Raw genomic sequence first — 13825 nt, forward strand, 5'->3', positions numbered from 1 at the left:
GGAAAGAGCCTAAATGTCCATCAACTGATGAATGGATAAAGAAATTGTGGTTTATATACACAATGGAGTACTACGTGGCAATGAGAAAGAATGAAATATGGCCCTTTGTAGCAACATGGAAGGAACTGGAGAGTGTGATGCTAAGTGAAATAAGCCATACAGAGAAAGACAGATACCATATTGTTTCACTCTTATGTGGATCCTGAGAAACATAACAGAAACCCATGGAATAGGGGAAGGAAAAAAAAAAAAGAGGTTAGAGTGGGAGAGAGCCAAAGCATAAGAGACTGTTAAAAACTGAGAACAAACTGAGGGTTGATGGGGGGTGGGAGGGAGGGGAGGGTGGGTGATGGGTATTGAGGAGGGCACCTTTTGGGATGAGCACTGGGTGTTGTATGGAAACCAATTTGACAATAAATTTCATATATTGAAAAAAAAACTGTTAGAGCTATAAATGAATTCAGTTAAGTTTCAGGATATAAAATCAATACACAAAAAGCTGTTATGTTTGTGTACACTAATAACAAACTACCAGAAAGAGAAATAAAGCAAAGGGAAAGGAAAATAAAATAAAAACAGACAGGGAGGCAAACCATAAGAGATTCTTAAAGACAGAGAATAAACAGGGTTGCTGGTGAGGAGGTTAGTGGGGGATGGGCTAAATGGGTGATGGGCATTAAGGAGGACACTTGTTGGGTTGAGGACTGAGTGTTATATGGATGTGATAAATCACTGGGTTCTACTCCTGAAACCAATACTACACTGTATGTTAACTAACTTTAATTTAATAAATTAATTTTAAAAAGAAAACAATCTCATTTACAATTGCATCCAAAAAAAAACAACCTAGAAATAAATTTAACTAAGGAGGTGAAAGATCTATACATTGAAAACTATGACAGATTAATGAAGTAGATGGAAGAAGACACAAATAAATGGGAAAATATTCCATGCTCATGGATTGGAAGAATTGTTAAAATGTTCATACTGCCCAAAGCAATATACAGATCCAAATCAATCCTTATCAGAATCCCAATGGCATTTTTCCCAGAGAGAAAACAAACAATCTTAAAATTTATATGGAACCATAAAAGACTCCAAATAGCAAAAACAATCTTAGAAAAAAAAACAAAGTTGCCGACTTAATGCACCTTGATTTCAAACTATAGTACAAAGTTACAGTAATCAAAACAATATGATATTGAAATAAAATCAGACACATATATCAACAGAACAGAATATATACCCTGGAAATAAATCCACACATATATGGTCAATTAATTTATTATAAAAAAGTCAAGGATATACAATGAGGAAAGCAGTTTCTTCAATGAATGGTGTTGAGGATATTATATAGCTACGTGCAAAAGAATTAAACTGAATTGGTATCTTACACAAAAATTGAAAATAGATTAAAAACTTGAACATAAGACCCAAAACTATAAAACTCCTAGAAGAAAAAATAGGTGATAAACTCCTTGACACAGGTCTTGGTGATGAATTTTGGCATCTAACACCAAAAGCAGAAGTAATGAAAACAGGTGCACCTGGGTAACTCAGTCAGTTAAGCGCCTGACTTCGGCTCAGGTCATGGTCTCACCTTTCATGGGTTCAAGCCCCTTGTCAGGCTCTGTGCTGAAAGCTCAGAGCCTGGAGCCTGCTTAAGATTCTGTGTCTCCCTCTCTCTCTACCCCTCTCCTGCTTGCACTCTGTGTCTGTGTGTGTCTCTCTCTCAAAAATAAACATTTTAAAATTTTTAAAAAGAAGCAACAGAAACAAAGTAAACAAATGAGACAATACCAAACTTAAAGGCTCTGCACAGAAAAGGAAACATCAACAAAATGAAAAGGCAATCTTCTGAATAGGAGAAAATAATTGCAAATCGTAGTTTTGATAAGCAGCTAATATCCAAAGCAAAAAAGAACCCATACAACTCAATATCAAAAACAAAAAAACAAAACAAAACAAAAAATCCAATTTAGAGTGGGCAGAAGATCTAAGTAGACATTTTTCTAAACAAAATACACAGATGGCTAACAGGCACGTGAAAAGATATTCAACATCACTAATCATCAGAGAAATGCAAATCAAAACCACAATGAGTTATCACTTCACACACACTTCATACACAGTTGGAATCACTGTTATCAAAAAGACAAGAAATAACAAGTGTTGGAGAAGAGGTGGAGAAAAGTGATCCCTTGTGCACTGTTGGTGGCGATGTAATTAGTTAAGCCACTATGGAAAACAATATAAGTATTCCTCAAAAAATTAGAAAAAGAACTACCACATGATCCAGCCATCCCACTTCTGGGTATTATCTGAAGAAAGTAAAAAGCAAACTCAAAAAGATATATGCACTCTTGTGTTCACTGCAGCATTATTTACAATAGCCAAGATATAGAAACAAACATAAATTCCCATCAATTAATGAATGGATAAAGAAATTGTGGTATATAAATATTTAATATAATATTTTTCAGCCATAGAAAAGAATGAAAGCTTGCCACTTGCAACAATGTAAATTGACCTTGAGGACATCATACTAAGTATAAGTCAGACAGAGAAAGATAAATGCTGTATGATCTCTCTTTTACATGTGGAATTTTAAAAAAGAGAAAGAAACCAAGCTCATATATACAGAGAGCATGTTGGCAATTTCCAGAGGCAGGAGGTGGGGGTGGGGGTGTTTGTTTTTTAGTTTAAATAAATTGAATAAAGATAAATAGATGTTTAAAATTTGTGAGCCAGTTATATTCTGTCTATAAGGATCTTGCTTCAAACATAATCATATCAGGACATACAATGCAAATATTAATGAAGAGAAAACTGGAGTAAATATATTACTATCACACAAAGTGGACTTTAGAGCAAAGAAAACTGCCAAAACATTGTATAATGATAAAAGGGTCAATTTACCAAGAAGATACAACAATTCTAAATGTGTATGAACCTAACAACAGACTTTCAAATATATAAAATGAAAAAAGAATTTTTTAAATGTTATTAATTAAATCTTTAATTCTGAAAAAGACACTGTTAAAAAATGCAAAGAATGTTGAAGATGCAAAAGAATGAAACTAGACCAACTTCTTACACCATATACAAAAATAAATTCTAAATGAGAGACCTGAAACCATAAAATCCTAGAAGAGAGTACAGGCAGTAATTCCTCTGACATCAGCCATAACAACAATTTTCTAGATATGTCTCCTGAGGTAAGGGATTTCCAAAATAAAATAAACTTTTGGGACTACATCAAAATACAAAGCTCCTGCACAGAGGAGGAAATAATTGAAACTAAAAGGCAATCTACAGAATGGGAAAAGATATTTGCAAATGACATATCTGATAAAGGGTTAGTAACCAAAATCTATAAAGAACCTATAAAACTCAACTCCTAAAAAACAAATAATCCAATTAAGAAATGGTCAGAAGAAATAAACAGATGTTTTTCCAAAGACGACATCTAGATGGTCAACAGACACATGAAAAGATGCTCAACATCACTGACCATTAGAGAAATGCAAATCAAAACTCTAATGAGATATTACCTCACACTTGAGGTGTCAGAATGGTGAAAATCAACAGCACAAAATATAAATGTTGGCAAGGATGTGGAGAAAAATGCACTGTTGGTGGGAATGAAAACTGGTGTGGCCACTGTGGAAAACAGTATGGAGGTTCCTCAAAAAGTTAATAGAACAACCCTAGGATTCTACCCAGAAGGGAAATTCAAGTCAAAACCCTTATGAGTTACCACTAAAAACCTGTTCGAATAAATAAAAAACAATGACAATACTAAGTGATGACAAAGACATGAAGCAATTGGTCCTTTAAACCACTGTTTGTAGGAATGCAAAATGGTACAGCCACTTTAGAAAACAGTTTATGTGTTTCTTACAAAGTTAAACATACATTTACTATATGTTTCATCAACTACTGCTAAGTATTTACTCTAGAAAAATGGAAATTCTTTTTTACTCTAAGTAATTACTCTAGAAATTCATTTTAATCTAGACAAATGGAAACCTGTATAAGAATTTTTACAGAAGTTATGCTCATAATTGCCAACTGGAAACAACCCAAATATTCTTTAATGGATAAATTGTTATATAAATGAGCCAACGATGGCCTCTGTTATTTTTTATTTACTGCAGGTTAAGATCAGTTAACTCAAAAGCCCATCCACACCAAACTCAAGTTGTCACATATCGATTATTTAAAAAATAACCTAAACAAGCAAAATTTTGGCCATTTAGAGTCTTTCTGTTTTGCATACCTTGTAAAAACACACCCAACAGCTATTACCTATTGATAAGATAGTGCCTTTCATAAGGCCCCAAGCCATTGCTTCCCTTTGGGGTTCTCTGACCCAGAGACTTTCTGCAATGCTGCTGACTGATACCACCTAGACATATAAGCTCACTCTCCAACACCACTCCTCCCAGGACTTCCCTTGCCTTCCACCCTTTTGGGATGATGGCCCCTTGTCATAATGCCCTGGAAAGCCTCATGCTGTGAGATTCTCATGCAAGCTTGTCCAAATGCCACCCAATAAAGCTTGTTGTGTGTTACTGCTCTCCTCATCATATCTTTTCCCTGACTCAGCTCCCAAATCTCTGAAACCCTCTGCATAAATGGATATGCAGACTGCAGCATATTCACACAATGGAATACCACTTACCAATAAAAGTAAAAAACTATTAATCCATGCAACAAGTTGGATGCGAGTAAAAGAAGCCAGTATCAAAAATACATGTAAATTCCATGTATGTAAACTCCACGTCCAAAAGATAAAACAATAATGATGTAGAACATATCAGTTGTTGCCAACGGTTAGAGATAAGGGGGCTAATACTACAAAAGGACACCACAGGAAGATTTTGGGGTAGTGGAACTATTTTGAATCCTGACCATGATTATCATACCTGATAGATGAGTCAACATCTGTAGATCTGTATACTATTCCCCCCCCCAAAAGTGTCAATTCTGTGTACTAATTTTTATTTTTTAAGTTAATTTATTTATTTTGAGAAAGAGACAGTGAGAGCGAGTGGAGGAGGGGCAAGAGAGAGGGAGAGACAGAATCCCAAGCAGGATCCTCACTGTCAGCACAAAGCCCAAGGCCAAGCACAAAGTTATGAGCCATGAGATCATGACCTGAGTTAAAACTAAAAGTTGGGGGACGCCTGGGTGGCTCGGTCGGTTAAGCATCTGACTTCAGCTCAGGTCACGATCTCGTGGTCCGTGAGTTCGAGCCCCGCGTCGGGATCTGTGCTGACTGCTCAGAGCCTGGAGCCTGTTTCAGACTCTGTGTCTCCCTCTCTCTCTGCCCCTCCCCGTTCATGCTCTGTCTCTCTCTGTCTCAAAAATAAATAAAACATTAAAAAAAACCAACAACTAAAAGTTGGATGTTTAACCAACTGAGCCATCCAGGTGCCCTTATTGTGTACTAATTTTTTAAACAAAAATTTAGAAAATATTAACTGTTTAGACCAGAAAAATAACATTATATTGTATCATTTATTATGTGCATAGATGCAAAATATGCAAAGACCATAAAGGAAAATGAGAAAGAAATAAAATTTTACTGTTGGAAAGTTCTTACATTTTATAAGTACAATACTTACTCTAAGTAGACTGTAATAAGTTGAGAATGTATATTGTTATATCCAGCACAGTCCTTAAAATGTACAATTAATTAATTAAAAGGTACAATAAGTTTTAGCTAAAACATCAACAGATAAAATGAAACACTAAAAAATTTTTGATAAATATATATTAAAACAAAGAACAAAAAAATAAGAAACAAACAAATTAACTGGGATAACTAGAAAAATAAGTAGCAAAATGATACACCTAAACCCAACCATATCTATAATTATACTTAATCCAAATGTACTGAATACTCCAATTAAAAAACAGTAATAGTCACAATAGATACAATATGCAACACCCGCTATATGCTACCTACAAAAAGTATACTTTATATACAACACCACAGATTGGTCAAAAACAATAAGATGTAAACAGATATTCCACAAAAATAGTAAACTTAAGAAAACTGGTGTGACTATGTTAATATTAAAGTAGACCTCGGGGCTTCTGGGAGGCTCAGTAAGTTAGGCATCCAATTCTTGATTTCAACTCAGGTCATGATCTCACAGTTCATGGGATACAGCCTCATGTCCAACTGTGTGCTGACAGCACAGAACCTGCTCGGGATTCACTCTTATTCTCTCTCTCTCTCTCTCTCTCTCTCTGCTGTTCCCTCTCCTCTCTCTTTCAAAATAAATAAACATTAAAAAAACAAACCTGGAAACAATGGCTTTGAATGACACATTGGACCAGATGGACTTAACAGATTTATTCAGAACATCTCATCCTAAAGCAACAGACTATACATTCTTCTCCAGTGCACATGGAACATTCTCCAGAATAGACCATATACTGGGACACAAATCAGCCCTAAGTAAGTACAAAAAGATCGAGATAATACCAACATATTTTCAGACAATGCTATGAAACTTTAAATCAACCACAAGAAAACATTTGGAAAGGTAACAAATACTTGGAGACTGAAGAACAACCTACTAAAGAATGAATGGGCTAACCAAGCAGTTAAAGAAGAAATTAAAAAGTATATGGAAGTCAATGAAAATGATAGCACCACAACCCAAAACCTCTGGGACACAGCAAAGACGGTCATAAGAGGAAAGTATATAGCAATCCAGGCCTTCCTAAAAAAGAAAGAAAGATCTCAGATACACAACCTAACTTACACCTTAAGGAGCTGGAAAAAGAACAGCAAACAAAACCCAAAACCAGCAGAAGGCAGGAAATAATAAAGATTAGAGCAGAAATTAATGCTATCAAGCCCAAAAAAACAGTAGAACAGATCAATGAAACCAGAAGTTGGTTCTTTGAAAGAATTAACAAAATTGATAAACCACTAGCCAGTTTGATCAAGAAGAAACAGGAAAGGACCCAAATAAGTAAAATCAAGAATGTGAGGAGAAATCACAACCAAAACAACAGGAGGAAAACAATAATAAGAGAATATTATGAGCAATTATATGCCAATAAAATGGGATATCCGGAAGAAATGGACAAATTCCTAGAAACATATACACTACCAAAACTGAAACAGGAAGAAATAGGATATTTGAACAGACCCATAACCAGTAAGGAAATCAAATTAGTAATAAAAAATCTGCCAAAAAACAAGAGTCCAGGGCCAGATGGCTTTCCATGAGAATTCTACCAAACATTTAAGGAAGAATTAATATCTATTTTTTTGAAACTGTTCCAAAAAATAGAAATGGAAGGAAAACTTGCAAACTCTTTCTATGAAGCCAGCATTACCTTGATTCCAAAACTAGACAGAGACCCCACTAAAAAGGAGAACTGTAGACCAATTTCCCTGATGAACATGGATGCAAAAATCCTCAACAAGATATTAGCCAACCAGATCCAACAATACATTAAAAAAATTATTCACCACGACCAAGGGGGATTTATACCTGGGATGCAGGGCTGGTTCAATATCCGCAAAACAATTAACGTGATTCATCATATCAGTAAAAGAAAGAACAAGAACCATATGATCCTCTCAATAGATGCAGAGAAAGCATTTGACAAAATACAGCATCGTTCTGGATAAAAAAAACCCTCGAGAAAGTAGGGATAGAAGGATCATACCTCGAGATGATAAAAGCCATATATGAGTGACCCAATGCTAATATCATCCTCAATGGGGAAACACTGAGAGCTTTTCCTCTAAGGTCAGGAACAGAACAGGGATGTCCACTCTCGCCACTGTTATTCAACATAGTATTGGAAGTTTTAGCCTCTGCAATCAGACAACACAAAGAAATAAAAGTCACCCAAATCGGCCCGGAGGAGGTCAAACTTTCACTCTTCGCAGATGACATGATACTTTATATGGAAAACCCAAAAGATTCCACCAAAAAACTGCTAGAACTGATTCATGAATTCAGCAAAATTGCAGGATATAAAATCAATGCACAGAAATTGGTTGCATTCCTCTACACCAGCAATGAAGTGACAGAAAGAGAAATCAAGGAATCAATCCCATTTACAGTTGCACAAAAAACCATAAAATACCTAGGAATAAATCTAACCAAAGAGGTGAAAAATCTATACGCTGAGAACTATAGAAAGCTTATGAAAGAAATTGAAGAAGACACAAAGAAATGGAAAAAGATTCCATGCTCCTGGATAGGAAGAACAAATATTGTTAAAATGTCGATACTACCCAAAGCAATCTACGTATTCAACACAATCTCTATCAAAGTAACACCAGCATTCTTCACAGAGCTGGAACAAACAATCCTAAAATTTGTATGGAACCAGAAAAGACCCCGCAGAGCCAAAGCAATCTTGAAAAAGAAAACCAAAGCAGTAGCATCACAATCCCAGACTTAAAGCTATACTATAAAGCTGTAATCTTCAAGACAGTATGGTACTGGCACAAGAACAGACACTTAGATCAATGGAACAGAATAGAGAACCCAGAAATGGACCCACAAACATATGGCCAACTAATCTTTGACAAAGCAGGAAAGAACATCCAATGGAATAAAGACAGTCTCTTCAGCAAGTGGTGCTGAGAAAACTGGACAGCGACATGCAGAAGAATGAACCTGGACCACTTTCTCACACCACACACAAAAATAAACTCAAAATGGATGAAAGACCTCAATGTAAGACAGGAAGCCATCAAAATCCTTGAGGAGAAAGCAGGCAAAAGCCTCTTTGATCTTGTCCACAGCAATTTCTTACTCAACACATCTCTGGAGGCAAGGGAAACAAAAGCAAAAATGAACTACTGGGACCTCATCAAAATAAAAAGCTTGTGCACAGTGAAGGAAAACAATCAGCAAAACTAAAAGCCAACTGACAGAATGGAAGAAGATATTTGCAAATGACATATCAGATAAAGGGTTAGTATCCAAAATCTACTTATCAAACTCAACACCAAAAAACAAATAATCCAGTGAAGAAATGGGCAGAAGACATGAATAGACACTTCTCCAAGGAAGACATCCAGATGGCCAACTGACACAAGAAAAAATGTGCAACATCACTCATCATCAGGGAAATACAAACCAAAACCACAATGAGATACCACCTCACACCTGTCAGAATGACTAACATTAACAACTCAGGCAACAACAGATGTTGGCAAGGATGCAGAGAAAGAGGATCTCTTTTGCATTGTTGGTGGCAATGCAAGCTGGTGCAGCCACTCTGGAAAACAGTATGCAGGTTCCTCAAAAAACTGAAACTACCGAAACTACTGAAACTGAAACTGAAACATAGAACTATCCTATGACCCAGAAATTGCACTCCTAGGCATTTATCCACAGGATACAGTGTACTGTTTCAAAGGGACACATGCACCCCCATGTTTATAGCAGCACTATCAACAATAGCCAAAGTATGGAAAGAGCCCAAATGTCCATCGATGGATGAATGGATAAAGATGTGGTGTGTGTGTGTGTGTGTGTGTATATATATATATATATATATATATATACATATGATGGAGTATTACTTGGCAATCAAAAAGAAGGCAATCTTGCCATTTGCAACTACATGGATGAAACTGGAGGGTATTCTGCTAAGTGAAATTAGTCAGTCAGAGAAAGACAAAAATCATATGACTTCACTCATATGAGGACTTTAAGAGAAAAAACAAATGAACATAAGGGAAGGGAAACAAAAATAATATAAAAACAGGGAGAGGGACAAAACAGAGGAGACTCATAAATATGGAGAACAAACTGAGGGTTCCTGGAGGGGTTGGTGGGAGGGGGGATGCACTAAATGGGTAAAGGACATTAAGGAATCTACTCCTGAAATTATTGCTTCACTATATACTAATTAATTTGGATGTAAATTTTAAAAAATAAAAAATAAAGATAAATTACAAACAAACAAACAAAGTAGACCTCAAAACAAGGAATACAGCTGACCCTTGAATTGTGGAGGTCCAATTACACACAGATTTTTTACAGTACAGTACTATAAATGTACTTTCCTTTCCTTATAGTTTTCTTAATAACATTTTCTTTTTTCTACTTACTTTGAGATTACAGTATATAATATGTATAACATACAAAATATGTGTTAATTGACTGTATTATTAGTAAGGCTTTTGGTCAATGGTAGGCTATTAGTAGTGAAGATAGGGGGAGTCAAAAGTTATTCACCAATGTTCAACTGTACAAAGGTTGGTGCTTCTAACCCCCATTTGTTCAAGGGTCAACTACATTATCAAAGATAAAGAAGGACATTTTGTAATGACTGAAATATCAATTTGTCAGGAAGATATAATAATCCTAATTATGTATACAATTAATAATAGAACTTCAAAATATATGGAGGAAAAACTAACAGAATTTAAAGTAGAAATAGACAAATTCATGATCACAGTTCGAGAATTTAACACTTCTTTTTCAATAATTGCTAAAACTATTACATAAACCACCGATAAGGATATAGAAGATTTGAATAACACTATTAGCTAGTCTGGCCTATTAACAATAAATACCACAAACATGTATTTATTCATGTGCAAAATATATCTTTCCCTGTGCACATGAAACATTAATTTGGATACCATATGCTGGGACATAAAATAAGCCTCAATGGATTTAAAAGATTGAAATCTTACACAGTATGTTCTCTGACCACAAAAGAATTCAATTTGAAATCAGTAAGAATACAATATCCAGAAATGTACCAGATATTTGGAAATTAAATAACTACTTCTAACTAATGCATGAGTCAAAGAAAAAATTTCAATGGAAAGTGTCAAGACCTATTAAGAGTCTGAGCTTGTATCCCACTTGGAAGCTAACAAGATAGCTTGTCACAATTTCATGAATGCTGACAGAAGACACAAGACTCCTGCACCAGAGACAAAGGAATAACAAGAAGTATGATCTTCATCTTCACCTAAGTTCACCTTGCCCCTCCAGTCCTGGGGAGGAGAGGTGGAGCAGCCCAGATGGATCCTGTACACATGGTGACTTTGTGTCACACTTGAGGAACCCTAAGCTTAGGAAATTATCCAAACTTGTCCAACCTTTGCCTTACAAGGAAACCTTATCTTTACTGTATTAGACAACAAAACTTCCCTCTGTTCCAGAGAGATGCTATCTTTGTTTTCCAAGCCATCACCTTTCAAAAATCCTTGAAATGTGACCTAGAATAGAAGCTGCCAGTGCCTTTATTTGCTAGATGTGCAGATATGTGAGATAATCAGGAAGAATACCATCCAAATAGAAATTATAAAATATTTTACCCTGAACACTAATGAAACTAAGGCATATGAAAATTTGTGAGATTCCACTAAAGCCATTCTTTGAGAAGAATGTATATCATTAAATGCTTATATTAGCAAAGAAAATAGGCTTAGAAAAAATTATGTAAACTTCCACCTGAAAAGACTGAAAAAGAAAAGCAAATTAAATCTAAAATAAGTAGAAAATTCTTATATTTTACATGAAGTGATACATTTATAAGAAGTAATGAATACAGGGGTGCTGGGCGGCTCAGCCTATTAAGTGCCCGACTCTTGATCTCAGCTCAGGTCATGATCTCACAGTTTGTGAGTTCAAGCCCTACATTGGGCTCTGTTCAGATGGCATGGAGCCTGCTTGGGATTTTGTCTCTCCTTCTCTCTGTCCGTCCCCTGCTTGTGTACTGTCTTTCTCTCTCAAAATAAATAAATAAACTTAAAAAAAGAAATAGTGAATAGAAGGAATGAAATAATGAAAATAGAGCAGAAATCAATAAAATATTAAAAATAATGAAGAAAATTAATAAGGTGAAAAGTTGGGTCTTTTAAAAAATTAATAAAGTTAATAAACCCCAAGCAAGTCTAATAAAGAAAAAATGAGAAAGAAAAAATAAATTACTAATGCTGTGAATGAATTAAGGGGATATCATTGTGGACCCCTCAGATATTAAAAGCATATGGTAATATCACAAACAACTTTAGACCCATAAATTTGACAACTTAAATTAAATGAAAAATTTTATTGAAAAACACAACTTTTCAAAACTAAAACAAGAAATAGAAAATCTAAACCCCTCTGTATTTATTAAAGAAGTTGAATTTGGTGTAAAAAATTTTTTTAACAATATTTTTCTTCCAATCCATAAGCATGGAATTTTTTCCATATTTTTGTGTCCTCTTCAATTTATTTCGTAAGTGTTCTATAGGTTTCAGAGTACAGATCTTTTACTTCTTTGGGAAGATCTTATGGGTTTTGGTAAAATTGTAAATGTGATGGATTCCTTGATTTTTCTTTCTGATGCTTCATTATTATTAGTGTATAGAGATGCAACAGAGTTCTGTACATTGATTTTGTATCCTGTGATTTTACTGATTTGTTTTTTAGTTCTATCAGTTTTTTGGTGGAGTGTTTCAGGTTTTCTACATAGACTATCATGTTGTCTGCAAATACTAAAAGTTTGATCTCTTCCTTGCCAATTTGGATGCCTTTTCTTTTTTCTTTTCTTTTTTTTTTTTTCTTTTTGGTCTGATTGCTGAGGATAGGACTTTCAGTACTTCAATACTATGATAAATAACAATGGTGAGCGTGGACATCCCTATCTTGTTCCTGACTGTAGAGGAAAAGCTCTTAGTGTTTCCCCATTGAGGATAATATTAGCTGTGGGTTTTTAAGAGATGGCTTTTATAATGTTGAGCTATGTTCCTTCTAAATATGTTTGTTCAGAGTTTTTATCAATAATGGATGCTGTACCACCAGGGGCCAAGATGGTAGAGCACCATGGAAGTTCTTGGCTTCTCTCATCCCTGAAATGCAGCTATATCAACACCAAATCATTTTGCATACCTAGAAAATTGTTCTGAGGATTAACACAGTGATGTACATAACTTGAGCCACAGACGTCAGCAGGTGTGTAATGCAGAGAGGTGACCTGGGGGAGAGAGAAGCCACAGACGGTAGGGAGCTGTTTTTGTGGAGAGAGGACATAAAAAGTGAGGGAAGAGTGAGGCACATTGGGACAGTACAGGAAAAGCACTCCTCCTGAAAGTAGATGGAGAGAAAGAGGAAGAGTGGAAACACTGACAAGGGACTTAACAAGAAATCTGTTCACCAAAACTATTGATGGGGAGAAAGGAGAGGGTTTCAATACCATTAGGATTCTATAAACAGGGGAACATAGAGTTGGAAATTCCAGAGCTCAATCTCTGGTAGTTCTCTGGTGGGGAGGAAGGGCAAATCCCCAGGAGCAGTTAGGTATGTCCAAGTCCATGGGCCACACAAAGGGAAGCAATTACCCTGCTTGGGGAGCATTTGGTAGAGGCCATATGGCCTCCCCACAGCAAAAGTCCCAGTGGACCCTGGAGAACAGCCACATTTGCTGTACTGGGACAAAGATGCCAGAACACAGTAAAACCTGGCAATGGCTGTGTGTTGTGATTTGCCATAATCTCTAAACAATTGTTGCTGCACCATCGCATGAACATTTTCTGGGGCAAGCCAGCACCCGGCCATTGCTCAGCAAGACCGTCCTCTGGAGGGTCAGAGCAGGTCGAGGCTGCAGCATTCTCAGAAGTGACGGGTTTGCAAAGCTATCTACACATTCAATGCAATCCCAGTCAAAATTGCACCAGCATTCTTCTCGAAACTAGAACAAGCAATCCTAAAATTCATATGTACCACGAAAGGCCCTGAATAGCCAAAGTAATTTTGAAGAAGAAGACCAAAGCAGGAGGCATCACAATCCCAGACTTTAGCCTCTACTACAAAGCTGT

This window comes from Panthera uncia (assembly GCF_023721935.1).
Source record: "Panthera uncia isolate 11264 chromosome E2 unlocalized genomic scaffold, Puncia_PCG_1.0 HiC_scaffold_19, whole genome shotgun sequence".
In the NCBI taxonomy this organism is placed as follows: Eukaryota; Metazoa; Chordata; class Mammalia; order Carnivora; family Felidae; genus Panthera; species Panthera uncia.